General features: G+C 33.5%; 1 long non-coding RNA gene across 1 annotated transcript; it reads left to right on the top strand.

Annotated features, from left to right (window-relative positions):
* The first annotated feature begins 596 nt into the window (after positions 1 to 596).
* Positions 597 to 4,538, top strand: LOC122270516 (uncharacterized). The gene is made up of 2 exons (XR_015435768.1): positions 597 to 1,029; positions 4,251 to 4,538. It is a non-coding gene; the product is annotated as an uncharacterized LOC122270516 (long non-coding RNA).
* Positions 4,539 to 7,535: the final 2,997 nt, after the last annotated feature.

The following is a 7,535-nucleotide window of genomic DNA, read 5'->3' as shown; positions in this document are numbered from 1 at the left end:
CAGATAAAGTAACCTCAGTATATGGGTATTAAACATTAGCATTTAACTTCCAATTATAATAAAATGATTATAATACTGCCGATGAAACATTTTCTTTACTTTTCCAGCAATACTTGCACATCTTGGTTGGCTTCCTTCTTCTTGTGGTTACATCTGTTGGGAGTTGGAACTCCGGAGGCGGTGGAGGAGGAGGAGGATGGAGCGATGGAGGTGGAACGAAAGGTGACACAGGAGGTGGTATCACCGTTCTAGCCATACCTTTGACATTAACAGCTACAACAGGTGGAGGAGGTGGAGGAGGCAAAGGAAAAGGTGGTGGAGGGGGAGGTGGTTGGCCTTCAGGTGGAGGTGGGGGAAAAGGAGGAGGGGGAGGAGGATGGCCCTCAGGTGGAGGTGGTGGAAAGGGAGGAGGGGGAGGAGGATGGCCCTCAGGTGGGGGTGGTGGAAAAGGAGGAGGGGGAGGTGGATGGCCCTCAGGCGGAGGTGGTGGAAAGGGAGGAGGATGGCCTTCAGGTGGGGGTGGTGGAAAGGGAGGAGGGGGAGGAGGATGGCCCTCAGGTGGGGGTGGTGGAAAGGGAGGAGGATGGCCTTCAGGTGGAGGTGGTGGAAAGGGAGGAGGGGGAGGAGGATGGCCCTCAGGTGGAGGAGGAGGAGGTGGTTGGTCAACTGGAGGTGGAGGTGGTAAAGGGGGAGGAGGCAAGGGTGGCAATGGTGGTGGGGGAGCAGTGACTCTCCTAACTTTCACAATACCAGCTGTTGCAACAAATGGTGGAGGTGGAGGTAAAGGTGGTGGAAAAGGAGGAGGAGGGGGAGGAGGATGGCCTTCAGGTGGCGGTGGAGGAGGTAAAGGGGGAGGAGGAGGAGGATGGCCTAGTGGAGGAGGTGGTAAAGGTGGTGGAGGAGGTGGATGGTCAACTGGAGGTGGAGGAGGTGGATGGCCAACTGGTGGAGGTGGAGGAGGTGGTTGGCCAAGTGGTGGAGGTGGTGGAGGATGGGATGATGAAAGCGGAGTAGAAGACTGGTGGTGAGGTATAATATTTTAAATTATTACATTGTATATGCATGATAATAATGTATATGTTTGCTCAAAGTATATAAGGTTTTAAAATTGAAAGTAAATAATTTGCTTTTGATCAATGTAACCATTAATTAATAAAATTAATTTGCAGTCAAAGGAGAGTTTTTTGTTACCGTTAAGAACAAGACTCACAAGAAACTTACAGGAAGTGTCGTAAATGAAATCACAATCGCAAATGTAAATCAAAGAAGAAAAAAAAGCATTTAATCTATTTTTAAGTGGTTTTAAAGTGTCCAGCTTCACGATAATTATTTTTAAGTTAAAATAAACAATTATCTGCAAATTATTATCGGTGCATTTTCGTAATTATTTTCTACTTTAATATTTAAGATTGAATTTAGGTACAAATACCAAGAAATTATAAAGAAACTTAGCGTTTCAAATATTATTCAGTATACTTTTTGCTAAGTATACTGAGTATACTAATTAAGTAAACTAAGTATACTAAGTTTACTTGCTTCAGTTAAAAAAAAGAAACTGACTAATTAATAACAATGATAGGTATATTGAAATACAAAATTTCTGTTGATTACAAGTTTTAAGTATCTCAAAAAGATTCTGCGAACTGCATTTTCCAACGCCTGTATAGCAAAACTTTGTCAATTTTTTTCTCATTTTTTTGCTATAGCCTATATTTTTTTAAAAAAAATATTTTTTTATACGCAAACAAAAATATTTTTTCGAATTCTAATTCTTAATCTGAAAATATACATACTATTACAAATTCATCTCGTTTGGCCAGTTTTTTTTCTCAGAACAAAGCATGAAATTATGTACCTACAATTTTTATACTAACGTCACATACAGCAGGGGTTTCCAACTTACATGAGGCCGGGTGCCACGATTAAAAACGCAAATCAAATGGCGGGCCACAACTTTATCAAAATTTTATGTAGAACCCTTTTATGTTTGAAGGAACATTAAACATTACTGTCAGATTTTTACCAAGTTGTACAAAACAAAAGTATTGAATTACAAATTAAAAATAAGAAGTAGATTTTTAAAAATATTTAATTGCATTTTAAAAAATTCGGGCTACAATAACTTTCATGTGCACCCATGTATTAAACAATTAATGTGCAACAGATATCTAATTGTTAGGATATAAGACTTTAAAAAGGTTGGTATTAAAACTTGCATAGTAGCACACAAAATGTTCAATGACAAAATTGAGGTTTGTTTGTTGCAACCACCACAGATAGATATTTACATTTTAAATTTAAAATTTACAAATGTGTGTGTAAATATTTTCGTCCAAAATGAGTAGTTTCAAAAAGTTAAATCGGAGAATTTCTTCGAGACAATTTCTGATACACACATGCTAAAATATATTCAAAAAATACAAAAAAATGAAATAAAAAAGAGCAACATGCGCGATTATTTTTGTATTTGAATAAATATGTTCTTGGATGCAAAACCTGATTTTTTTTTGCACCGTTGGTATGATAAATTTCACAGAAACGATAAAATTACGTTTTTATTTACGAGAAAAGTATTTTAAACACATATAGACTTTTTACGAAAATTGTCCGCAAAAAAATGACAACTAATATATTTTAGTTCTCGGGCCACAAAAAAAGGCTTGGCGAGCCGGATGCGGCCCCGGGCAGCCAGTTGGAAACCACTGACATACAATATAAAAATATCATATTGTATACATACATTCATATGAATAAGCTTGATTTCAACATTTTATAAAAAGCAATGTCAAATTTTTTTTTTATAGAGTATATAATATGAAGAAAAAACGGCCAACTGCATTGGTAGCAAATTTTAGCGTAAAAAGAGCAAAACTGATTTCATTATTTTATGAAAAATGATTTCAAAACTTTTTCGAAACAAATAAAAATTTATTTTTCACTATAACGTTGCATTTATGTTATATAAAACATTTAAACCAATAAAGTCAACGAGCTCTAAAATTATAACTGTCGAAACCGTGATATTTAAAAATTGCTGTTTCTTTCCAAACTGTGCACCTTTATGTTTGTAGTCAAGCAAATGTCTGTTTTTACATAAATTGTTTTGTTTTTTTTTAAATTTGAATTAAGCTTTAGTAACTGAAAAGATATTGTTATTTCAATTTTTTAGAAACTATTACTGAAAAAAACATTTTAAATTTACAGAAATAAATTTACTATTCACTTATATTTAACATTACGCTTATTTTACCTAAAATTTAATAAAAGCTTTTGAGAATATCTGAATCTTTTAAATACTAGTACGTTTCATTTCTAAGTTGAGCGTTATTTGAATGTTAATAAAAGTATTTCTAATCACCATCCCAACATACTGTAAAATGTTTCGAGAAAATGTGTAAAACATTCCGAGAACTACACGTCGGATCTAAATTCTAAAAACGCACGTGTGGCACCCCACCATATCTCCTGAAACTCATGTGATTACAGAGATTTGGCGAAATTTGGTTTCAGTTGATAGTTTTTTTAAAAATACCAAACAAGTTTAAATGTACTTCATTTGATTCTAAATAGTAAGGAACGAAAAATTGACTTTGCTTTGAGCGCTCTAAACATTGGGCCCATTTTCAATACTCATTATGCTGCTGATAAAAACAAAAAAGAAACGCAACGTTGCCAACAAAAATGAAAAAGAAATTGAGATTAATAATAAAATAAAAAGAACCGTGGTAGCCGAGTGGAAATAGGGTGCCTGAATAAATCAAATCTTATTTTATTTTTACACTTTGACCGATATCTCTGAAGATATCTCCAATTTATACAAGTTATACCCCATTTCAATTTTTGCTGATTGATTACTGACAGGTAAATGATTACTGAGTTATTCAGGAAGCAAATTTCTAAAACCTGCATTCCAAATCGGGGCACTTTTTTATGGCAAACTAAAATTTGCAATAAAAAATCAGGTTTTTTGTTTAAGAATTTGAAGTTGACTTCCGAATTTGGCGTTAAGTTTGATTTCATCGAAATCAAAATATTCATTTCTTTCTTTTACTTTAATGGATTTTTTATGGTGCGGAATACTTCAGAAAATATTTCACGCATGCATTTGTATTTATTTCTAGAAATTTTTTTATTCGATGCGTATTTCGCAAAATGCTTGACCATTCCCATACTTTTTTGGATAACAAGTTAATAATTATCAAAAATATTAATATTATTAACTTAAAAATATATATATATCTATTTTACAGATCACAGTACCCTTGAAGATTTGCAGCACGAAGTCCTCGATATTCTATGCTTAGAGAACTCACCTTATGGAAATCTGTGCCCAGAAGAATTCAAAAAGAAATAAATGGGCTCATGGTATTGAATCCACGGCCTCCGGCTGGAACGGAGTTTTTATAGCTGATTTTTCAATTTTGCGAAAAAAATATATAAAGTTAATTATGTCTTAGCTCGCAGTGCTTCTGCTAATAGCGTGCATCGATATAGAATGTGAAACACTGTCTGTACTTAATATTTTTGTAATAAAAAGAGCTTTATCGATGATTTACATCAAGTTTATTGTGTATTTTAAGGGGGTAGGGAACTTTTTAAGTCTTGAAACCTTTCTTAAGTCTTTAAGTAATAGTAAGAATTGAATTGATGAAACGATAGTGTCACTCTAATTCTAAAAATTGTAAAAAATACTTTGTAGCTTTTTTCTTTGTTTAGACAATACTTACAATTGTAACATTCAGTGTCTACTACACTGCTTAAATTTTCATTCTAAAATTACAGTAAAAAACCCCGCGGCAGTCTGCAGATCCAATTAACTGTAAAGTTTACTGTAATTTTTTTTTACCTTTGCGGTTTTGAAATCGTTTACAGCTTGTATGGTTTAAAAGCCATAAATACAAAACTATAATTTTTAACCATTTACAACTAGCATGGTTTCAAAATCGTAAAAAATTTAACTGAAAATTGTAGCTAGACTTTTATTTAGGTAATGGGCATTGGTTATGTTTCATTAACTCAACTTACCGTGGAAAATAGATGAATTAGTTTATCTTGTTGGATTAGTTTGTCAGGTATTGTTAGAGATGAAAAATGCTAGACTTTTTGTGTTAAACAGCTTTATAGTGCTTCCATTTATGCGCGAATAGGAGTATCGTACTCTAATAGATCAAGGTCTCAAATTGGGGAGTGCAGCACACAGGAAACTCTTCATGTGTTGAAGAAAATATTTTAGTGTCAACGCAGTGACTCGAACCGCCGTTCTATAGGTCATGAAATTGACAGATTAGCCTTCTCGGCTATAATATGTACCCAGCTGCAAGGAGCTAAGTGGCTTCAGTAAGTGTTCCTAGTTGGTGGGATAAAATTCAGGCTGTTTAACCGTATTAGAGGAAAACAATTAATAAACGATTTTCTCAAAGTTAACAGTTTGAATACCATTATAGTGATTTGGTCCTGTTTGAATATGACAAAATAAATTGTTCTTTAATAAATTTTTTTTGAGGAATTTCTAACAGTGTAGTTCAGTTTTGATAGAATTTTTTGATAGAAATACGTTTGCAACAATTTGTAAAAGTTCAATGTATCACTGTTTTTGACCATTTTTTTTTACTAAATGAAACTGTATATAATGTCTTCCATTTTCAGAAAAACTTATAAATCCGAATCAAAGGGATCGCTTTTTAATCCGAAGCGAAATGAAGTGAACTTGGACTCAAGCAGAAAATATTTTTTTGAAATGAGTAAAAATTTTTAAATTTTTTTCATATTAGGTTACGTTTCACCCAAAAAAAGCACCCAATTTCAATTGAACTTAATTGCAAAGAAGGCACTTAATTTTCAAGCAAAATATAAGGCACAAATTTAGCCATGGACACAAGATAAAAAAAATTGAACTATTAAAAAATGTAAAAGTTCAGAGAAAAAATTCTTTTTAAAAATAAATTTTCAAATTATCTATTGTATCATTACATTTTGAGTCAATTTTTAGTGAAAGTAATCTTTCAGTATTCAGCAATTTTTAGGCAAATCAAAAGAATTTGTATTTATTTTATTAATAATTAATTGTTACATTCCAAATTTAGTTGAGTTCTGAAGGTATTTTATGATTACAACTCAGAAGCAAAGCGTAAGATACCAGTTTAGTAGTGGATATGGATAGATAGATATGTATCCACTCAAAAGTAATGTTCCACGAGTCAGACGATTTTAATAAGTTTGTAAGTGTTCATTGTTTTGCAGTATTTTAGAACACCTCTCAAATCACTTAAACAACAAATTTTGATTCTTCTCATATTTTTTGGGTGACTCAATTTGAATTTGTAGTAAGGAATGTACACCGAAGAGCCATTACATTATGACCATCCTGCTAATAACATGTAGGACCACCTTTAGCCCACAAAACTGCTAGCACCCGCCTTGGTATTGATTCCACAAGGTGCTGATAGGTAGTCTGAGGTATCTGGTACCAAGCGCTCACCAACTGGTCCTGCAATTCCCTCACATTGCGAGGGGGTAGCGCGGCAGCACGAATTTGGTTTTCCAAGTAGGATCACAAATGCTCTATTGGATTAAGGTCAGGGGAATTTGGTGGCCAAGACATGACTTGAAAGTCACTGGAATGTTCCTCGAACCAATCCATGACGATTCGACCCTCATGACAGGGTGCATTATCCTGTTGGTAAACACCATCCCCTGGGGAAAAAACTGTTGCCATGAATGGGTGAACCTGGTCTGCAACTATGTTCAAGTAGCCTACAGACGTCAGAGATTGTTCTATGAGGATTATGGGTCCTAATGTGTCCCATGAAAACATTGTTCCTGGGCGAGAAACCATGAAAACCTGGGCGAGCCCATTGTTATAAATGGAGGGCGGTCATAATGTAATGGCTCTTCGGTGTATGTTAGCATATAAATCTAGTTTTGATTTTAATTACGCAAAATAATAGTTACAGGTAAAAATCTAATTCACCTTAGGGAGGCTTTTGAAATGAAAAAAAAACTATTAAATATTTTCAATTCATTGGATAATTTCGCTTTTCGGAACTCATAAAACATCATAAAATAGTGCGAAAAATTCCCTTTTTTTACAGATTTTCTCCGTATATATGACGGTTTAAAGCTGTTTTTCACAGAATAGTTTTTCTCTGTTTGCAGTCTAATCATAAGAGGCTTAAAACTGTCAATTCAAATTTTAATTTTTGCCATGCAGTTTTGCTTACCGTAAGATAACTTTATCTTTTTTTTTTTTCAAATTATTTTATGATTATTTTACATACTTGCCTTTACTTTTCAGATATTACTTTACGGTTTTGATCATTGTATAAATGAAATTATGATTCGACTACATTGTCGAATTGATATTCTCTACCAGATTAGTTTCTATCTTTAGATATAATTTTTCGTTAAAGTTAAATAGCCAGACCTCTATATAAGAGTAAGCAATACCGTATCAAACGTTTTTATCCTTTAATATGATTTCAAAAATAAGACTTTTGAGATAAATATAGCTTTAGATTTTTCTTCATAATAAAACA

The sequence above is a fragment of the Parasteatoda tepidariorum genome, chromosome 7 (genome assembly GCF_982258835.1).
Source record: "Parasteatoda tepidariorum strain Cologne lab strain chromosome 7, Ptep-v5.0, whole genome shotgun sequence".
Classification (NCBI taxonomy): Eukaryota; Metazoa; Arthropoda; class Arachnida; order Araneae; family Theridiidae; genus Parasteatoda; species Parasteatoda tepidariorum.
This window is presented reverse-complemented; position numbering and strand designations above follow the sequence as displayed.